Source organism: Arachis hypogaea, chromosome 3 (genome assembly GCF_003086295.3).
Source record: "Arachis hypogaea cultivar Tifrunner chromosome 3, arahy.Tifrunner.gnm2.J5K5, whole genome shotgun sequence".
Lineage (NCBI taxonomy): Eukaryota > Viridiplantae > Streptophyta > Magnoliopsida > Fabales > Fabaceae > Arachis > Arachis hypogaea.
This window is the reverse complement of record NC_092038.1, coordinates 27,203,003-27,225,156: the sequence shown is the minus strand read 5'-3', so window position 1 is coordinate 27,225,156 and position 22,154 is coordinate 27,203,003. Positions and strand designations below refer to the sequence as shown.

The 22,154-nt window shown below is 35.9% G+C and overlaps 1 non-coding gene across 1 annotated transcript; it reads right to left on the bottom strand.

Annotated features, from left to right (window-relative positions):
• Window positions 1-231: 231 nt before the first annotated feature.
• Window positions 232-303, bottom strand: TRNAQ-CUG (transfer RNA glutamine (anticodon CUG)). The gene has a single exon. It is a non-coding gene; the product is annotated as a tRNA-Gln (tRNA).
• Window positions 304-22,154: the final 21,851 nt, after the last annotated feature.

Genomic DNA, 22,154 nt, shown 5'->3' with positions numbered 1-22,154 from the left:
AAGAATACAAAATTATTACATATTCACATCTATATAGTTAAGCCATTTGAGAATTAAATTGTGACATTAAAAATGAGCATTCATCAATCAACCATTAAATAATACATATAAGAATACAAAATTATTATATATTCACATCTATATTTAAATTTTACAAATAATACATTTAAATTAAGACAGAAAAAAGAAAAAATTAAATATAAAAGTACGAGGTGGTGAAATTTAAAATTAAGGTCCCACCGAGATTTGAACTCGGGTTACTGGATTCAGAGTCCAATGTCCTAACCACTAGACCATGGGACCGCAGCCGTTCAATGCTGAATTTATATTTTATATTACCTATATATTAAATTTCACCCTTAATTTAATATATTAACTTCCATAGACATTTGGTGCTTTCCATTTCAAAACCCCATCTTATCAGAGTCAGACTAAAGTAAATGAGGCAAACGTCATCAGCAGGTTATGTCTGATGACGTGGCACGTTGGGCTGTTCCTTTGCATCACTTTTGGGCAAATTGGATCCGAAACGAAAGAGGCAGGTCTACTTTTGAATTTCTAATTTCGATGGTCTCTGATATTTTTTTTTTGACTGTCTTGTAATTTACGATGATGAACACTTGCTATCTTTTTCTCTTGCTCGAAAAAATGTGGAGTATCAGATCCCGTAATGTTGTTTATCATATCATTATTATTGTACTTTGTCCCCTCATCAATGCCTCAACTATATTATTAACTCAGCAAATAAAAGGCAATCCTTGATTATTATCTTGGTAATAACCTATAGTATATGATGAATATATGTTCTATTCGGATAATATTAAAGAAACAAAAAAAAAGTTTAAATTTATGTTGTTTAATATTCATTAAAATTAATATTCATTAAATTTATGTTGTTTAATATTTTTAATTATTTTTTTGTTATTAAATATTTTTGGTTTTATTCTTCCTCGATAAATTAAAGTATTAAAAATGGAAAGAAACATAACGCATTCACATTGCTTGCCTTGTTGGAACATGGATTCACGAGAGGTTGAAAAATGATGCAAATATTTTATTTTTTCTGTGCTTCAATAATTTGAGCGGCTTCTAATAAATTATTTGTTACTATTTTAGTTTCTTATCTTGCCAAACAATAATGCCCACCACCAACTACGTACATGAACTAATGTCAATGCTCTTGCTTACATGCGGGATAAAGTAAATTAAAATGAAATGATGTTTCATAGTTAAGAGTTAATGAATAATGATCAAATTGATTCTAAAAAAAATAAAATATTTAATAGATAATAAAAATAAATTTAAAATAATTTGATATTTTTATTTTATATTTTTTAATTATTATTAAAATAAATAAATAATTTTAAATATAATAAATATATAATTATAAATGTTATATATATAAAATGATGATGTTATCTATATAAGTATTGTTTTTGTAATTAAATTAGCATAAGTCTAGCAAAAAAAAAATTTATATGCATCACTGTTTTTTTCTTTTTCACGTTTTTTTTTATAAAGATTTTTGTTTGAGCACAAAAATTTATTGATATAATACGAAAAATTTTGCACATATTATAAAGGGCAATTCACGGAAATAAAATAAAAGAGAGAAAACTTTACTAAAATACAACAATTGCAACTTTCTTACGTGCATGTTCTGATTTAATTTATATGTAAATCGTGGTGGGTAACCACGGTTTCCAATTTATATATAAACCATTGTAAGCTGGCACGGTTTACATGTGAGATAGAATGACCATAAACCTAATCACGGTTTACGAAGACAGAAATTTGCTCATAAAACCCTGTAACCTACCACAGTTTATGAAGGGTCTTGTAAAGGTAGAGAACCATGTTAGCTGTCACAGTTTATTAGGAGAAGAATTTTATATATATGAGTGAGATTCAAGCTGCTGAAGAGGAGAGATATCATAATGGCAAGTGAGGAAGAAAGTTTTCTTGTCTTAGTGCATTGCTCTAGGAAAATTAAAAGAAGCAAAAAATATGGTGTGAAATTCACTGACAGAAAACCATTGAGTGTATTCATCAGTTCATTAAGCACTTTGTTAGATGTAAAGAACAACATCTTGCAAAAACTTGGGGTATTTGGGAGCAAGTGGGTGAAAAAGCTATTCTACAATATTTTCATCGCAGTTGTCTCGACCAGTGTTAAGTATGATACGTTTGTGCTAGCGGCCGATGAAGACATTAGGATTCTGTTTCATTGTGTTAGGAGTTTTTCGGAGGTCGTATGCAAAGTTGGAGGTTGGTGTCGATAGTTCTGGGGTATCAGCTCCAGTTCATAGCTCAACTGCCGTGGGCGGTGCGTCTAGTTCGATGCTTGCGGCCGGACCATCTGTTCCGCAGGTCGCATCCCCTTCCTTTGCGGTTGATTTAGATCGAACGGAGGCAGTTGATTATGTACCATTGGAGAATCCTGGGGTCTGGCAGCAGGCATTTGAGGTGGATATCGGTGGTAGCATGATTCATGATGTTCAAGGCTTCGGGGAACCTGATCGAGTAGAGAATGCAATGCGGGACGATGACTCTGACCAGGAGCCTGTAGATATCATTGGGGATAGCGATGATGACACAGGTGCCAATCCACATACACAGTACGGGCCTTCAAGTTCTGGCACACAGCAGTACCCTCCACACTTCTCCACTCTAAACTTGGAGGCTCTTGGTCAACAGGCGGACGGAGGTGCTACAATTGGGGTTCTTCTATAGAATTTCAGATTGGGCAATCATTCCAGAATAAAGATGAAGTTGTTCTAAGTGTGAAGGACTATAGCATCCGTCGAGGTGTTGAATACAAAGTCTTAGAATCGGATCATCTAAAGTATCATGGAAAATGTAAGGAGTTTGGCAAGGGTTGTAGTTGGTTGATTCGCAAATCGCTTCGTGTACGAAAGGGCATTTGGGAGGTTAGGAGGTACAACGATCCGCACACTTGCCTAGCCACCTCTATTTCCAGTAATCACCGGCAGCTTGATTACCACGTTATCTGTGCGAGGATTTTTTCGTTGGTTAGGGCGGATGTTGCGGTTACGGTAAAGGTCTTGCAACAAGCAACAGAAGCCGATTACAGGTTCAGGCCTAGTTACAGAAAGGTCTGGATGGAAAAATAGAAGCCAGTAGCACAAATATATGGAGATTGGGAAGAGTCATATGTCGAGTTGCCACGTTGAATGCTAGGGGTACAGTCAACCATGGCTGGGACAGTCACTGTGTTGAAGACCTCTCCTGTTCGACTTGAGGATCAGGTCGATGAGTCAACAGTGTACTTTCATCATCTTTTCTGGACATTTCCACGCTACATCGAGGCCTTCTGGCACTGCAAGCCCCTCGTGAGTATTGACGGTACCCACTTGTATGGCAAGTATGGAGGCACGTTACTGTTGGCGACAGCGCAGGATGGGAACTCGAAAATCCTCCCGATAGCCTTCGCCCTTGTGGAGGGATAAAATGTGGAGTCATGGTCAATCTTCTTGTCCAACCTACAATCACATGTGACGTCGCAGGAGGGTATTCTTGTTATCTCTGACAGGCATAATGACATCAAAGCTGCACTTGAGGCCCCCGAGAATGGTTGGCTGCCTCCACGTGCTTTTTGAGCATTCTGTATTTGTCACGTGACAGCAAATTTTAGCCTTAGCTTCAAAGGTAAAGATGCAAGGAGGATGCTGGTGAATGCTGCCTATGCAAAATCAGAAGCAGAGTTTTATTACTGGTTTGACATCATGCGGACTAAGAATCTGGCCATGTGTGACTGGGCCAACCGGATGGAGTATGACAAGTGGACCCAACATGAGGATAGCGGTAGACGGTTTGGACACATGACAACCAACATTAGTGAATGTGTGAATTTCGTGTTAAAGGGAACTCGTAATCTCCCGATCACTTCGTTGGTTAAGTCAACTTACGGGAGGCTTGCTGAGCTATTCGTGGTCTGCGGACAGACGGTGGAGCCATAACTGGGATCTGGGCATGAATTTTGTCAGGCGTTGGTGAAGGCAATTGATCGGAACATAAGAGACCATAGGTGCTTCACCGTCACATTATACGACAGGCACCAATCTGAGTACATGGTGGCTGAGATGACACCGACTGGAAACTTCTTGCTAGGTAGCTATCGAATTTCCCTTAAGGATCACACATGCGATTGTGACCACTTTCAGGCGCTCCATTATCCATGTTGTCACGCCATTACATATTGCGCCCACTCGCGCCTGAATTGGGCGTCATATGTTCACGAGGTGTATCGTATGACTGAGGTGTTCAACGTGTACAAGCAAGGGTTCGTTCCGCCTATCCTAGAAGGTCTATGGCCCCCATATGCTGGACCAACAGTCATTCCTGATCCTAACATGAGACGTGCAAGGGAAGGACGTTCGAAGGCAACTAGGATCTGCGGTAGCATGGATCGAGTTTGTTGAAAATCACCCGAAGCACTGTAGGCTCTACCGTCAGCCTGGTCATACGCGGAAGAGCTGTGACCTGCGAAGACATACTACTGCCGGGGATGGTTAGATGTTATGACGTTTATGATCTTGTTGTAGTTGTCTAAGTTGTATTAGGAATGCTTAATTTGAGTAATGTTAGGTCTTGAGTCAATGAATGTTGTTCGTTTGTTCAATGTATTAAGTTCGTCTGTTTAACTCCTTTTATTTTAGATGTTTAATTGAAACACGTTGGTATGCTTATGAATGAGGTTAATAGTTGTGACAAATGAGTTCATAACTATAGTTCCTAAAACATATATAACACACATACATGTCTAATACTATATAACAACAGTCTGAAACATAAAATCCTAAAGATGTTGCTAAGAACATAATAAAACATAGTTCCCACCATATATAAAAACAACACATAACTAATCAAAATCCTCGATGGTATCACTATCGTCACCATCGAAATGAACAAGCAGGTGACCTCCGGTGCCACACAAAGGAGGACGCCGCATCCTCCTCGGTCGCTGATCAGCCTTTGCTGTGGATATTTATGGTGGAACGGTGCTGAATGCTGATGCTGGGGTCCCTCCTAACGTGAACCATGGGTCAGATAGAGAAGCTGCAGGCTCATTGAGATCAACCGACAACTGAGGCTGAACATCCTGACTCGGTGGCTGGTATTCGGCAAACTGGGAATGAACCTCAGGCATCTGTGGCCTATAATGGGTCGCATCATCGTCCCTCAGCATGTCTGCTATATCCCTAAAAAACTTTGACTGACTAACAGGATTCTCGATGTCCATGCCGACGGCCGCGGTAGTAAAGTCAGTGAATCCCTGTGGCCCGACACTCCCGAACATCTGAGAGCTACCCCCTACATCGTAGGTGGGCTGATCCGTCCCTATGTCCAAACCTCTAACATCCTCACCAACAGCATGCTGAGCACCTGGTGCGGTGATTTAACAACCACAGACTAACCGACAAGTGCACCGGGTCTTACCAAGTAATACCTCAGGTGAGTGAGGGTCGATCCCACGAGGATTGATGGATCAAGCAACAATGGTTGGTTAAACCACTTAGTTAGGCAAGTAGAAAAGAGTGTCTTGGTATTCAAAGAGCATTAAACAATAATTAAGAATTTCAGAATGCAAGGAGTAAAGAAGTTGTGAAATATATATGGAGAAATAGTTAAGGTTTCAGAGATATCTATTTTCTAGATTGATTTTTCTTATTAATTTATTTTAATCATGTAAGATTTAATTCATGGCAAACTATATGTGATTAGACCCTAATTCCTTAGACCTTCCTAGTCTCCTCTAAAATTCATCAACTGCCAATTTCTTGGTCAATTAATTCCAATTAGAAGGTGATGATCAAATTCCAGTTTATATGCTACAAGAATCCTAATTATTCAAAGATAAGGGGATTATATGTCACGTATCCCGTTAAATACAAACAATTAGAAATTTAAGATAATATGTTTTCAAGCTGTTGTTCAAGTAAAGAGGCTTTTCCAAGTTATACAAGAACTCAATTAGAACATGGGTCATACTTCCGTTCCATCCAAATTCATAAAATAAAGAACGAAAACAATTATTGAAATATAAATCAAAACATGAATTAAAATAGAAAAATAATAGTATCATTCCATACAATAGACAGGGCTCCTAACCTTAACAGTGGAGGTTTAGTTGCTCATGATTGAGAGAGAAAATAAGGATTTCGGTAAAATGTCTAATATGGAATGAGGTAGTCTGGAATGAAAATGGAATCTCTTTTCATAACTAATCCTAATAAATTTAAAATCTAATATCTAAAATTAAGATAATATATTTTCCTATTTTAAAAATCAAATTTGAATTTAAATCAAAATTAATTATAACAATCATCAAGTCTTCAATTGATGGATGGGAACCACTTGATTCCTTCACTCTACAACCTCTGATCTGTGCTTTCTGGGCTGAAAACTGGGTCAAAAGCAGCCCAGAAATCGCCCCCAGCATTTTCTGCACGTGGCGCATGTCACGCGTACGCGTCAGTCACGCGTACGCGTTGCTGGTCTTCTTCGCAAGTCCACGAGCACGCGTCGCCATGGAAAGCTCCAAATCACGCGCACGCGTCAGTCACGCGTACGCGTCGCTCCTCGCTGCCATCTCCTTTTGTTCTTGTGCTGTAGAAACTCCATCAAATCCAGCCGAATGCTACCTAAAATAAACAAAATTGCAAAAAACTCAAAGTAGCATCCATATTGGTTAAAAGATAATTAATTCTTTATTAAAGTCAACAAATTAGATGCAAATTCACTAGGAAAAGATAGGAAAGATGCTCACGCATCAGCACCATCATCCTCAGCGGAAGGTCCTCTACCTCAAGCCCGTCCACGACTATCCCGCCCACCTTGCCGTCTGGCTCTACGTCGAGGAACGCAATGATCCACAACACCACTATCATCAGCACCATCTAGGTCCTCATTCATAAGGTCGTCGAGCCATCGCCACTCTCGAACAGTGGCACGTGTGCCTATATGCCGACACTGATCCACACGCCTGTTGTCCGGTCTGTCGAGAACCTGCACCCTGGGAGGTGCCTGCGACGATCCTCTGTGACAAGCCTCCTCGGTCAACACAATTGGTCTAGGATCATGAAATGCAACATCTGGGGACAAGAATCTGTGGGCCACACGGCACCACCAGTCCAAGTACTCAGCTGATGGACCCGGATTAGCTACTCGATCGACCGGTATGACTGAATCAACTCTGTTCTCCCAATGCAAATGTCATTCCTAATAATATCTGGGGAACCATCGCTCTCCACCGCTTCCATCCTTCGCATGGAGCCAATCTATGTTCAGAGCCAACTGAGGGAGATGCTGAACACCGCCGAACTGCGGTACCACCCTATCACCTGATGCCATTCTATCGCAGCAAAATATATCAGGCTAGTGACCGCCGTCCATAGCCTACGGTACTCGTCAACAAGTATCTCCGGATGAACAACAGCAGCAACATCAGGAGAAAAGTAAGGCTCCCACACAAACTGTATCGGAGAAGGTAATGTTAGGTAAGACCTTCAGAGTAAACATGAATAACTACTTGTAAGAACAATAACTAAATGACTCACATCGCGAACACGCAGTCTATCTAAAGAAAGCCATGCAGACACTACTCTTTGATCTCCTGCATCGTTTCTCGGTAGATATGCTGCCCACCTACAAGTTTCATTGAAAGCATGTCATAAGGAACGACAACACATGAAATTGAACAAGTTATGGACCGAAAAGAATAAACCATATCTGGAGGCCAGCGAAAATCCGAACACTTCAAAACAACTGGGTCTGAGACTGGGAAACCTCTAGAAAATCCAAGAATGTAGAAGTTGTAGTGGTCCGGCCAAGTTAACAATGTTTCTATTTGTCCCACGACAAAGACATCTATACAACCAGGCCAGTGCAGCCGAGCCCCAGCTATATCGGCCCAAGTCGTCCATCGATGCCAAATAAGGCAACCAGCGAAGGTGAACCCAGTTTGCGTTCTTGTCTGCAAACAGCTGAGAGGACAACAACATCAGAATATAGGCACGCGCGTATATACGCACAGTCTCTTCACTAGCATCTACTGGGAGAACCCGAAACCTCTCATGGAACCATGTGTAGCACACTGTCATTTACTTGACTTTATTCTACGGCGGTAACTCCCCAAACAACTCGCGAAACCAGACCCATGCGGGTCTACCGTTCTTCATCAGATTCTTAAAGTCAGTCAGGCACCCACTAACGGCCTCCCCATCGATGTGCAAACCCAACTGATATGCCACATCTTGCAAAGTGATATTGCACTCCCCAAACGGCATGTGAAAGGTGTGAGTCTCAAGACGCCACCTCTCAACAAATGCGCTAAGTAGAGGCTCATCAACCTAGAACCACTGACTGTTCAACCTAGCCAAATGATACAAGCCCACGGTCTCCAAATACGGTATAATCCGATCGTGTAAAGGCATATTATGTTGTCTCCTAACACCGCTAATAATCCTAGATGTGGATAAGAAAATCCTCAACATACGACCAATACTAATAACAGCAAATATAATTTAAAAAAATTATTATACACCCACATTGATTTTCTATTTTCTCTAATAATATTGATAAAAATAACGAAACAATAACCATAATAATAACGACAATAACAATACTTACTAAGAAGGATAAGAATAACATTAATATGAATAATAATAACAATAATACTAATAATAAGAATAATAACAATAATAACAATATCAACAGGAATAATAATACTAACAACAACAACAATAATAATACTAACGTCTCCTAATAATAATAATAATAATAATAATAATAATAATAATAATAATAATAATAATAATAATAACTCACAGTAGTTGTAGTAGTAGTAGTAGTAATAATAAGGTTATATAACTAACCTCTTGGTCGATGTATCCAGCCCCACGTGCGCAATGCCATTTAATCGGTACATGCGAGTTTCGTCTTCCATAACTCCACCACCTAACTGGTTCAAAACCTCAAAGCCTCTCCAAATACTCTCTCAACCACCCAGCTTCAAAAAATTTGCTCGCTTTGCCACAAATGTGATATGTGATGAGTTACAACGGATAATGTATTTATAGTACTTCACACATAAACCGTTGTAGCTAACAGGATTTTATGCTCACAATGTTTCTTCATAAACCGTGATGACCAATAACGGTTTCTAGCACCCTTTTTCAAGCATAATCCGTGGTAAGCAACCGCAGTTTACGTTCATTGTTTCATACATATAAACCGTGTCAGCTTATATATAAATTGGAAACTGTGGTTACCCACCACGGTTTACATATAAATTAAATCAGGACATGCACGTAAGGAAGTTCCAATGGTTGTATTTCAGTAAAATTTTCTCTCTTTTATTTTATTCAAGTCAATTGCCCTAATATAAAGTATAAACTTATTGATATAATATATAAATTTTTGTACATAGTATAAAAATTTTATACATAACACAAATGTTTATAAGTACATAAATTTTTACTGGGAATTTATTTTATTGGTTTGGTCGGTGAGTCAACATTCTAGCTAGACATGTAGTCATTCAAAAATTTATGTGTTATGCACGAAAATTGATGTGTTGTGTATATTTTATTGGTTGTATGTCAATATTTTAGACATGTGATTCTTTAAAAATTTATGTGCTGTGCACCAAAATTTTTCTGTTATGCATCAAATTTTCTGTATTGTATATTTTGTTAGTTGGGTGTCTATGTTCTAAAAATGTGGTCCTTCAAAAATTTCTTTGATGTACATACACAAAAAATTGTGTCGTGCATTAAAATTTCTGTGTTCAATAGTTTCACTGAACATATATAGAAAAAGAAGAAAAAAATGATAACGGTAATGATGATAATGAAGGAAGATTGGAAGAAAAAAAAGGAATAGAACAACTAAAAAAAACACAAGACAATAACGACAACAAAGCATGCATATAATAAATGAGACTTGATTGAACTTGATTCAAAAAAAGATTTTATGATCTAATTTTATTGATATATAAAATTATAGATGTTAAATTAAATAAAATAATTTTAAGTTATTATGTCTCTAAAATGAAATGTTTGGTTTTTGAATAATACAATAATAAATTAAATTATTTTTATTTGTCAATTAAGTGATAACGTATCACAAAATTTATGCCAAACAATTGTATCTTTCAAGAATTAATTTTATACATTTAATTTTTTGAAAATCAAGATACTTATGATCTTTTAGAAAATTAATTGATTATTAATGATCTAAGATAGTTACAAAAGCATTCAAAATTCATAAAAAAATTTAAACATAAAAATAAAAGTAAATTCTTATCTATCATTAATAATTGTTCATGTCATAATCCAAATAAATAAAGTCATGACTTAAAATGAGTTGGTTTTTTAATAGACCCAATAAAATATGTCCATACTAAAAAAAAATTAGTCCAAAAATTACATGAGTTAACCTACCAAACGTATTCGGGTATAGGTATTATGACTCTATCCGATCCGACTTCTGCAGAAGCTAATAATTTGTCATCCCACTATCTCAGATATTATCAATAGATGAGTAACCACTTCAATGTGTGATAACTTTTCATGCACTACAGAAAAAAAAAATTATTCATTCACTTTATATGTGAACTATGAAAGTAATGACCAACTCATCACATTTTATTTTTTTTTTATAAATACTCTATTAAATATAGGTATTTTTTATTTTCTAACAATTTTCATAAACTTATTTAAATTGTTACTGACTTAGGTATTAGAGTCTTTTACAAGTATTCCCAATGCTATTTATCTGAATACCTTTTCTACCTCTTTCTACTTTTTTTTCGCAAAACCTATTTGTTTGTCAATTCATTTTAAATATGTCTTAAAAAAAAGATAAAAATAAAAAATAAAATTTTGATAATATTTTTAAAAAGGTAAATTCACCTTTCACTGTATGAAAAGTAATAATAGTGACTTCTTTTTAAAAAAAGTTGATGATATAAGTATAGAAGAATATGTCTGTTTTTCTAATGATATAAAGCAAATTTGTTAAGTAAGTAAATAATTAATTTATTATTTTTAACGTTTGAAGGACTCTTTGTCCTTCAAATTTTAGTCAAAGACTATATTGAGTTTACTATACGAGAATTATTCATAAAGAATTTACATTATTTACTCAACTAGAAGTATAATTTTTTTTTGTCTATATAAATTATCAGAAGTCAAACTCTTCATATATATGGGTTAACTATTTTGTTTCAATGCTATGTTTTCTTTTTCTTTTTTCTTTTTAGGTACAAGTGTTCTACGTAGATCAACTAAGGATTAATTATAGCTGAATATGCTACACTTTTTTATGGTTACCCTGTGCGACTCTCTCTGTGTATGAATATTTGTGTGGATCTGAAGTACATTTACTAATTTTATTTAATATCTTTTTCCTATAAACAACCACTCACTAATTTTCTTCATATCTTTTTATCTTAGTATTTTTATACGCATGTTTTATTTTATGAGTGTTGGAGCTTTTGCAGATAAACGTCCAACCACCAAAATTATACACCTTAAAACAAGAAGATAATAAACGATAAATTTATATATATATCTTTTACTCTACTGCCTGCTAGAACCAAATAAAGATTAGTTATACTCTCAGGGACGGATCTATATATTGTGTAGTGGCGGCAAGTACATCCACTACAATTTGAAAATTTTTTTAGTAATATATGATAATAATATTTATTTATTCTCATTAAATTATTGAATTTGACCACACAATAATTTTTTACTCAATATTTGGTATTTAAGAATTTCATATTAGATGTTTATTAGAATGATAAATTCTCAATTTAAATAAGATTGGTGTTCTTTCTTAGAAATGAACTCAAAAGATATTATTTATCTTTTTTTTAAAATTAGTTTTAGTTTTTTCTGTAACAATTATATTAATTGAAAAAAAAATTTTCCAACTATAAATATCACTGTGAGTTGGCTTTTGATTGTATGAGAAGTGAATTTTTAATAATTGTTTGGTGATATATATATATATATATATATATATATATATATATATATATATATATATATATAAAAGAGTCATTTCGATTGTATTGTTAAAAAAATTACTCAATTTTTTTAAAAATATGAAACCTAAAAAATAGAATTATAAATTATATATTATATTTAAATTATTATTTTAGTATTTTAATTTGTAAATTATATATTTTGAAGACTAACCATATTTTATAATAATAAAATATAATTATAACAATAATTATGCTATATTTACATAAAAAGTAATTATCTGTATAGAATACATATTGAAATACAAAATACATATTGAAAATGAATTAAACAATAAATATATTTATATACAAATACATAATGGTTAAAAAATAATTTTATAGCTGATTTTTATGTAATATAATAATTTTATTATAAAAAATATTAGAATTTATTTATTTTATATTCTAAAGACACATATTAAGATTACAAATTAAGACTATTTTTGTTGAAAATACAAAAAATTTAAATTTTTAATGTATTTATTTTACAGTTATCAAATAAAAAAATTTAAAATATTCTACTAATAATAAGTTTGTTATGTATTTTTAAAACATATATTAACTAAACCTAAATTATTATTATTATTATTATTATTATTATATATATATTTTGCCCCACTACTGTTAAAATTTTCTAAATCTCACTGTATACTCTCATCCAAAAATGTTACTTCAAACAATATAAAAGTTAGCGATGAATAACCAATAGACTACGATGAGCATTTCCATCACTAGATATGGACGACCTACTCTTTTCCGTTTTCTTTGGCCTACAAAAAGCCTCGGTTCTGTCCTTGTTGGTGTATCTGAGGAAGGTACTAAGGACAATAATGATAGAAATAAAGCAGTAAGTGATATAAAAGCACACAGGCTCAAGGAAAGGAGAAGATAATAACTTGCTATAAATGCAATTGCCGTGCAATCTCTCACATAAATACAGACATAACGGCCAAATGTGTCCCCAGTGAAACCACACACTCTGTTCCGTTGGCATTAGGAAAGAATTACAACAATGGCCAAAAGCCAACAGAACCTTTGGTGGGCCATGGGGTTTCTCCATGCAACGGCCTAATGCCCTACAGCCCTAATGTGTTTTCTTTATTTTTTTTTTTTAAATTTTGAGTAAAATACATACCTTTTCTTAAGAGATAATATTAAGGGATAACTACGGTTTTCGAATCTAATTTTTAGAGTCAAAATTAAAATTATTTTTAATGTTTTCTTTGTTCAAAATGGTTCTGAATATTATTTAAAAAAAATAAATTTTGGATAAATTTACTCTATAAAAATTAATGATTATTATTAAAAAAAATACCATCCTTAAAAATAGTTTTCCATTTTATCAAAAACCACAAAAGAAAATAATATTTTATAAAATATGAAAAAAAAACAAAAGAATTCCCATAGTTCATAAGACAGTAAAAAAAATAAAGTAAACTAACAAAAATCTTGTTTGGACGAAAAAATTTTATTTGAGTGAGCTGTCAAATAATTTTTTTTTAAATTACTTTCTGAATTCGTATTTTCACTCTATTCTTTTCGATCCTTTGAGGTCGTTGATATACTTTAACTCTAAAACATTTAAAAATTTTATCGCGCTATCGAATGACATAAAAAACAGATTAAAAAATTAAAAATTTGGAGTACAGAAAAGTATATTTTTCACACTCTTTATCAAAAACAAAATTTTAAAAACTCAATTAATTAAACCAAAATTATGTAAGTTAGTTGATAAACTCCATATATTTTAACACAATTTAAAATAATAAAATGATGTTTATCAAGACCAAACAAAGACCATTTCACGATCCAACCCAAACAAAGGTCAACTAGCCTCAGACATGGCACTACTGCGTTGAACTTGCATCTAAATTCCCTACTCAAACACAGCACACATTTGAAAGTTGGTTCTTATTTTATATAGTTTTTATATCAACACTCCATAATTTTGTCAACTTATCCACCAAATTCTAAATACACACCAATTTTAGTTTTAGAGTTACTTAAATTGAGTATAATGTAACTTAGAAGTGGATAGAGATAAGGTACACATTTTCAGAAAAAAATTGCGTAAGAATATCGGGCCAAGTATGTTTTCTAAACGTTAGAGTTTAGTGTGAGTTCATCAAAATACAAGGTTAGTCTAATATTTTTTAGCTATAGTAAAATTTGGATGCATTTGATCAAAATCTAAGAATACCTCAACGATCGATAGACGAGATAAAACCGTCGTCTGCGCTATTTTCGCTGTGCCACATCATATATAGGGCCAAACTCATGGAAGCATATTATCTTTTAAGTTTAGGGATTAGAATAATCAGGATTCTTTTCTATTCTAAAATAAAAAATTTTATTTTCTAAAAAAAAAAATTAGATTTTAATTTTTGGTATATTGTTTTTTGTTTTTTGGACATTTAGGTTGAGTTTGTCGCACTTCCGATAAAACTCACTAATTTTATAAAATTCGCTGCATGAACTTTATTTCTTCTCCCTCCATAAATACCAGATTGGGTGAGAAGAAAAATTGAATACTGGATAATATCGCCCATGGCAATAGCAACTAACATAAGAGTTTATAAGAGCACACAGAAATAATGTAGTAAGAATGGTGCTCTCCAATACTTGAAATTTGAAAAAACCTAATTTGGTTTAACAATAGTTGTCATTACCATCGATGATATTGAAGAAATCAGGCTTATTATTTCTCCAATTTTCCTTCTCATCTAAATTAAACTAAACTAATTTTTTTAAAAATTAAAAATTTTGATTATGGTATATATATTTTTTTAAATTAGAAGCACAGAAACAATTTAAGAGTATATATTTTTTCAAATTAAAAGCACAAAAGAGATTAAAAAGCATAAAAATTTAAAGTTTGTCGCGAGCACTAAGAATTTTATAAATTTTATAAAGTTTGCTGAAAGTACGACGAACTTGTCAAAAAAGAGTTAAATTTGGAGAATTAAAATTTGAATAATGTTTTTGGGAGAATAATTTTTTTTATTTGAGAATAAAAAAAATCCTTAGAATCAAGTAATGTATTTTTTTATTGAAATTCTATTCGTCTTTTGTTTATCAAGCTCATTTTTTTTTGCTTCATATTTCAATGTCTTGTAAAATTTGCTAGTGAGATTTTTATCCAATTTCTAATATAATATGCAAGCATTTGAGTAATAATATTTTTTTTTTGATAAAAGGAAAAAGCTCAACACTCAAAGTGGAGTATACACAGAAAAAGTTAAAAACAAAACTAACTAGCTATTATGTCATCTCCGACATAGCCATCAATAATATACGCTAGTTCCCACACCATTCTGCAGCACTAAGAAACAATTGTGCCACACACTCTACAACACCTACTGTCTTGTTCTGAAAGATTACATAATTTCTCCATAACCAAATGTTCCATATCACAGAAAAGAACCAAACTAGCCAGAACTTACGCACCTCCTGTCTCATAGACATGTACCTCCAACACTCAAAGTGATCTTTCAAGGTGCCGGAAGCTGTCCACTTCTGACCAAATTCTGAAATCCATCAACACCACACTTGCCAAGAAAACTCATAAGCTACCAACAGGTGATGAACACTTTCATCCACTTTCTTACATAACACACACAGATTATTAGGTGGTCCCAGGATACTCAACCTACTAAGCCGGTCCTGTGTGTTGATCCGGCCAATCAGAACAAACCAAGAGAATAACTCAACTCTAGGCGGAACTAAACCTCTCCAAATCTCTTTTGTGAATCTGTACCTCAGAATCTCCTCATCCATAGTCGCTTCCTACAAGACCTGCACAAATGAATTAGTCGTATAAACACATTCCTTATCGAATTTCCACACCACTCTATCTTGCACTTCTGCTATCAGCCTAACAGATTGCAAGGCATGCAGCAGCTGATCTAAAGTCTCTGATTCCCACTGGCGGAGCTCCCGCCTCCACTGAAAATGCCAAACCCACTCTATCCCATCCTAAAACCCACATTCCCCAATTGGTGATCCTTTTTGGTTCGAAATGAAGAAGAGCCTCAGATAACAGTCTTTCAGTTTTTCTATTTGCAACCACGTATCCTCCCAAAATCTGGTAGTCCTGCCATCCCCTACCTCAATCGCGAGGCCATCAATCATCTTCTGCCTTACTTTTTGCTCCTTTATTTGTAGATGACATATATCTCTCCATGGACCCCCTCTCACTGGTAAAATCTGAGTAGACAGCAACTGATTTGGGTTCAGTCTATTGCAAGAACACACAATCTTCTTCCACAACGGACAGTCCTCCTTTGAGAAACACCACCACCATTTAAACAGTAAAGCAGTGTTGCGAACCACTACATCACCCACTCCCAGCCCTTCTAGCTTCTTTGGTGCCTGGATCACCTCCCATTTCACAAGAGCCATGCCAGGTCGTCCGTCATCTTTTCCCCAAAAGAATCGCCTCTGTAAAGAAATGATTCTTCGAGCAACCGCATTCGGCATCTTATACAGGCTCAGGTAGTACACTGGTAGGCTGTTTATGACAGACTTAATGAGTACCAGCTTTTCAGCCTTACTTAGCACCTTCGCTTTTCATAGGCTGAGCTTCTCTTCCACCTTCTCTATAATCGATTTCCAAGTTTTTACTAACCGCGGATTTGCTCCTAGGCTAATACCAAGATACCTCACTGGCAGGGTTGCTTCCTGGCATCCAAGCATCTGACACATCCGACTGGTCCACTCCTGACTATAATTCACTGGTATCAAGTTAGACTTCTCAAAGTTAATGCTCAGTCCCAACATAACCTCAAAACACCTCAGAAGTCTCTTATAACTCCTCACTATCCCCTCTTCTGGCGGGCAGAATAATATTGTATCATCTGCAAACTGTAAGTGTGATAACTCAATATCATCCCTACCGACCAACAGTGGAGAAATGCGACCGTTCCTCACTGCCTCGTCGATCATTCTGTTGAGCACATCCACTACTAAGACAAACAGGAATGGCGATAACGGGTCACCTTGACGAAGTCCCCTCTCCATTTTAAATGCTTTTGAAGGGGATCCATTAACTAGAATAGAGATGGATGCCGACCTTATACACTCCTTTACCCATGCCCTCCATGTACTGCCGAAACCCATTTTCTCTAACACCGTATAAAAAAAGCACCATTTAACTCTATCGTAGGCTTTGTGGAAGTCCAGTTTGATAATCGCTGCTGCCTTTCTTTGTCGTTTTAGCCAATGTATCGTTTTGCATGCAATTAAAGCTCCATCGTGTATCTTCCTTCCTTTCACGAAGGCACTCTGGGACTTTCCCACTAATCCTGGCATTACACTCCTCATTCTTCGTTTCAACAATTTAGAGATGGCTTTATACACACAACCAACCATACTAATTGGTCTAAGGTCTTTTATCTCCTTCGCCCCAACGAACTTTGGTGCCAACGCTACCCATGTTACATTAGAGTCTGCTGGTAGTCTTGTATGCTCAAAGAAGCTCAATACAGTTGTAGTGAATTCTGATCCAATCTCCCCCCAACATTTTTTTATAAAATTCATGTTGTATCCATCATTCCTTGGTGCTTTCGAAGATTCACAGTCCCATACCGCCTCCTTCACTTCCTCTGCTGAAGGCATCACTTTTAAGGCTTCAGCTTCCTCCCTCTGCAGTCGGTTCACTAAACCATCTCTAAAGCTCACCATTGGGGAAGCTTCCTGGTGGTACAAGCGCTTATAAAAGTCTCGAATAGCCACCTTTATCCTTGCTTGATTCCTTATTACTCTCCCATTAATTACCAATGACTCGAATATGTTATTCCTTCTTCTTGCCGAGGCGATATTGTGAAAATATTTAGTATTCCTATCCATCTCCTTCGCATTCCGGGCCCTAGACATTTACTTTCAGTGGACATCCTGCCTAACATACCACTTTTCACAGCATCTCCTAGTGCCCTTCTCCTTGACTCCAACGTACTATCATGCAGACCACTACTCACCATATTGTCCACCTTCTTGATCTCTTCTTCAAACTTCCTTATCTTCTCAGCTATATTCCCAAAATGCTGCTTATGCCATCTCTGAACTGGAACAGACAGTGCTTTCATCTTGTCTAGGAACTGTCTATCACCTAATTCCCTCCACTCTTTCTTCACCATTCGTAGAAACCCCTCATGCGTAAACACGAGTCCAAGCTCCGAAAAGGTCGTGGGCCATCAAACTTTCTGCTCTCTTCCATAATCAATGGGCAGTAATCTGATAACCCTCTTGGACCTCCCCTTAGTCTTGTCCCCAGATACATCTCTAACCATCCCAAAGTGACTAGGCTCCTATCGATTCGACTGCACGAGCTCCCCCTAAACCATTTATACCTTCGATCATTTAACGGCAAGTCAACCAGCTACATATCATTTATCCAATCTCTAAAATCCTCCACGGACGCTGATAATGTAGTAGCTTCTTTCCTTTCCTCTAAATGCATAATTTCGTTAAAGTCACCCAGAAAACAGACCGGTACCTGGCACAACCCTGTAATATAACTCAATTCTTCCCATACTACTAGCTTCTCAGCTCTCACATGTGGTCCATACACCAGACAAACTGCACACTGAAAGTGAACTTTTATCACAACCCCCTTCTACACACATCCATCTATCTCCTTTATAGCAATTAGTCAATTTGAACACTGTTTCGTCCCATATGAGCAATAATCCTCCGGAGGTCCCAACTGAACTTACATACTCCCACCCAGCTCCATCTCTACCCCAAATATGCATAACGTCAAACTTGGTTACCAGCTCCTTTTTTGTCTCTATCAGCCCCAACATATCCAAACGAGACTTATTTTTAAAATTCTTTACCATACTTAATTTTCCAGCACCACCTAAACCTCTAATGTTCCAGGAACTAATAATCATTTAACATTAACAGAACACACCTGGTTGCGATACTTTGGCCTGCTTCTTCGTATTTTCTCTTTTTTCTTTGCCTGTTGCTGCTTCAGTGCCATTGTCTCATTTTGCTCCTGCAGGATTGCCATGATATCCTCCTCATCGCTATACTGAGCACCAGACTCTACAGCTAATTTCCAGGCTTCTTTGTTCTCGGCCATCTCATCTTCCCAGCTCCGCCTTTGTTCCTCCCTGCGAGGTTCATTTCTATCTTCCACGCTAGCCTCAACCTCTAACCCAGCTTCTGATTGTCTCTCATCTGCCCCCTCTTGGCCTCTGTCCCCATCCCCTGTCCCATGTTTCATCGGTCCATTTCCTCCTTGCGTTTTTGGTCCTGTCTCATAATGAATTTGCCAGTTTTTGTTCTGTGCATATTGGTTCATGTCTGCAGCCTCCCCTTCTTCATGACTAGCACCCACTGTATCTTCCCCCATATTCGTCTTCGCGATTTGAGTCATTTTCCTAGCCGCCTCGTTAAGGTCCAGTCTCCGTCTCCGATGGTGGATACCGTTACCCCGAGGCGTTGCTCCGGTCCCCACTGTCTTCCTTCCAGCGAAACCCCCAACCATGACCTCCCGTATAGCCTCTTCATTCCGGATCAGCTTCCCACTGATAACCTTCGAGCTGCTCAGCTTCGTGGCCATAGCGTCCCCAGCCCCGTCAAGCTCATCGCCCATTTCGTCTTCGATTGCCTGCCGCTCCCCCAGCTGAGAAGCATCAGTCGCCTCGGCATCGCGACACTGACTTCTTCCTTCCCCACAAACCCCATTGCAACCCCTGGTCTGCTGTCACGTGAAAGCTCCACCTGTGAACCACCTGCAGCCTTAGCCTGCACTCCTTGCCGGGTCACGGGATTGGACTCAAGCCCAACCTTGCTAGTTGGCTAACTAGGTCCATCCTTGTGAAGGTCCGTACTACACTCTCTTGTCTGGGACTCCTTACCATTCTTATTGGGCTTTGTTGCTCTTGGCCCATTAGACTTACTTGTAACCTCCTTAATATTGTCTCCATGATGCTCCCCATATTGACATGTTACCGTTTTGTCAGAATCATCCTTCTCATTAATCGCTCTTGATCCCTGAGAATCCTCCTTCTTATTAAATTCTGAACAATTAGCCACGCCATAATGTGAATTCAAATTCTGATTATTCCATTCATTTAAATCCACTAATGAATTTACGAAACTATCCTTCTCAAATTCATCATTCCTGTGTCTCGGCAGCATGAGCTCAGCCGCCTGATCCCGGACAGCCACCAGACTTCCGCCATCATAATTCATGCCTCCGCCACTTCCATCAAGTTCCGTCACGTCAGTCTGTAAAATTTGTCTGTCTCCTAACTCCTTGTAGCTATCCTGAAAACACTCCGTTCGATATACCTCCCCTCCCACTTCTCTGACGAGGACATCAAACTCGCTTGTACCTATTGTGATGTGAATCCAATCGTTAATCATATCGAAGATACGCGTATCAATCAAAACTCGAACCACGTTGAAGGAATTACACGACTCCGTTAATTTATCAAGCTTAACCACCTCGCCCCATTGCTCCCCTATTCTGCGGAATGATTCCGTTGACCAAGCATGCAATGGAACTCCATAGCATTCCAACCAAAGTCTTATAGACTCGCTTTTTTCCGTCTCATTGCATCTCCATACCACATAAAACAGCCTTAATAAATCATTCATTCGAAAGGTGTATGCTTCTTCAGCGCTTAATACCGTGTCAAACGTTATCACAACTTTATAGGCTCCCAGCTCCCTAACTTGTGTTACCCCTGGCCATTCCCTATGAATCTTCTCCTGAAGGTCATTGAAATTGACCGCCTTCTTCGTACCTCCGACAATACTTCTTTGTAACCGCATAACATTCTCATCCGATATCGGCACTTTCTAAATTCGTCTGCCTTCTGTTGCTTTGTGGATCCTTAATTAGTGTACCGCTCGGCTTCGACGCCTCTCTTTCGTCATCTGTTCTTACACCTACATTCGTCGGAATACTTCTTTCTGCTTGGTGTAAAAGCTAACTTATTAGCTTCATAAGAATTTTTAGGAGTGCCACCTACTCTAAAAACTAGTTTATTTATTAATGTAGTTCATTAGTTAAAACTAGAGATGATAATGGGTTTTTATGAAGGCAGAGAGTCATAAGCTCCTCTCTTAACTAATTCTGTCCCTATTTAATAAAAAGAAAAGTATAGGTTAACAATAATTTTTGTGAATAATGTGAACAATAAATTTAATAAAGTAAAAATATATTATATTTTTAAATTATTCATCTAAATCTAATATTAAGATAATTATCTGTACACTTAATAAATTGAATATCCATTATTTATGTTGTTCAAAAAAGTCATTATTTACCTAAAATTTTTCTTAATAAAATACTTTTTGTTTTTATTTCATTTTTGTCATAGATTTTTATTTAATTTTTCTTGCAGAAAAGGCTGATATTTACGAGTATCAATAAATATTAAATTTTAATTTTTTTTTAAAAAATTAACATAATTATAATAAAATTTTATATAATTTAACGTAAATAACATAAAATTCTATATATATCAAATTAAACACAATTAAAACATAAATTTTACGTAATAACATATACATAAAGTTTTTAACATATAAATTAAAATAAAATAAATAAAACGTTTAAGTAAAAATTTTCTTTCGCAAAATTTTATAAGTCTCATAGGGCAGGTATTTTCAATTTCCACCCTGCCATCCCCATTTATTTGCGGGACTAGATCCTTGTCCCATAGGAATTATGCATATCTCCATTAGCTTTTTCATGGCGAATAATCTTCATAGGTACGGAATTTTTTATCATCCCTAATTAAAACAACGTTAGTTTTGATGTGTTTCAGTCTTAATACTCAATATTCTATCAATGCAAGACAATCTTGAACAAACACAATCTTTCTACAATATTTTGTGGCATTATTTTTTCCACAACAAAACTAAAAACAAATTATGAAGAGAAGTAATGTTTAACATTATTATTTTTTTTACTATTTACATTATTATTTATATTTCAACTTGACTAAATTTAATCCTTATAAAATACATATTTTTTTTATTTGGGTCTCTGTAATTTTCGTTTGTTTGTTTTAGTTTAATAAAATTTAAAACTTATTTAATTTAGTCTCTACTGATAATTTATTATGTTAAA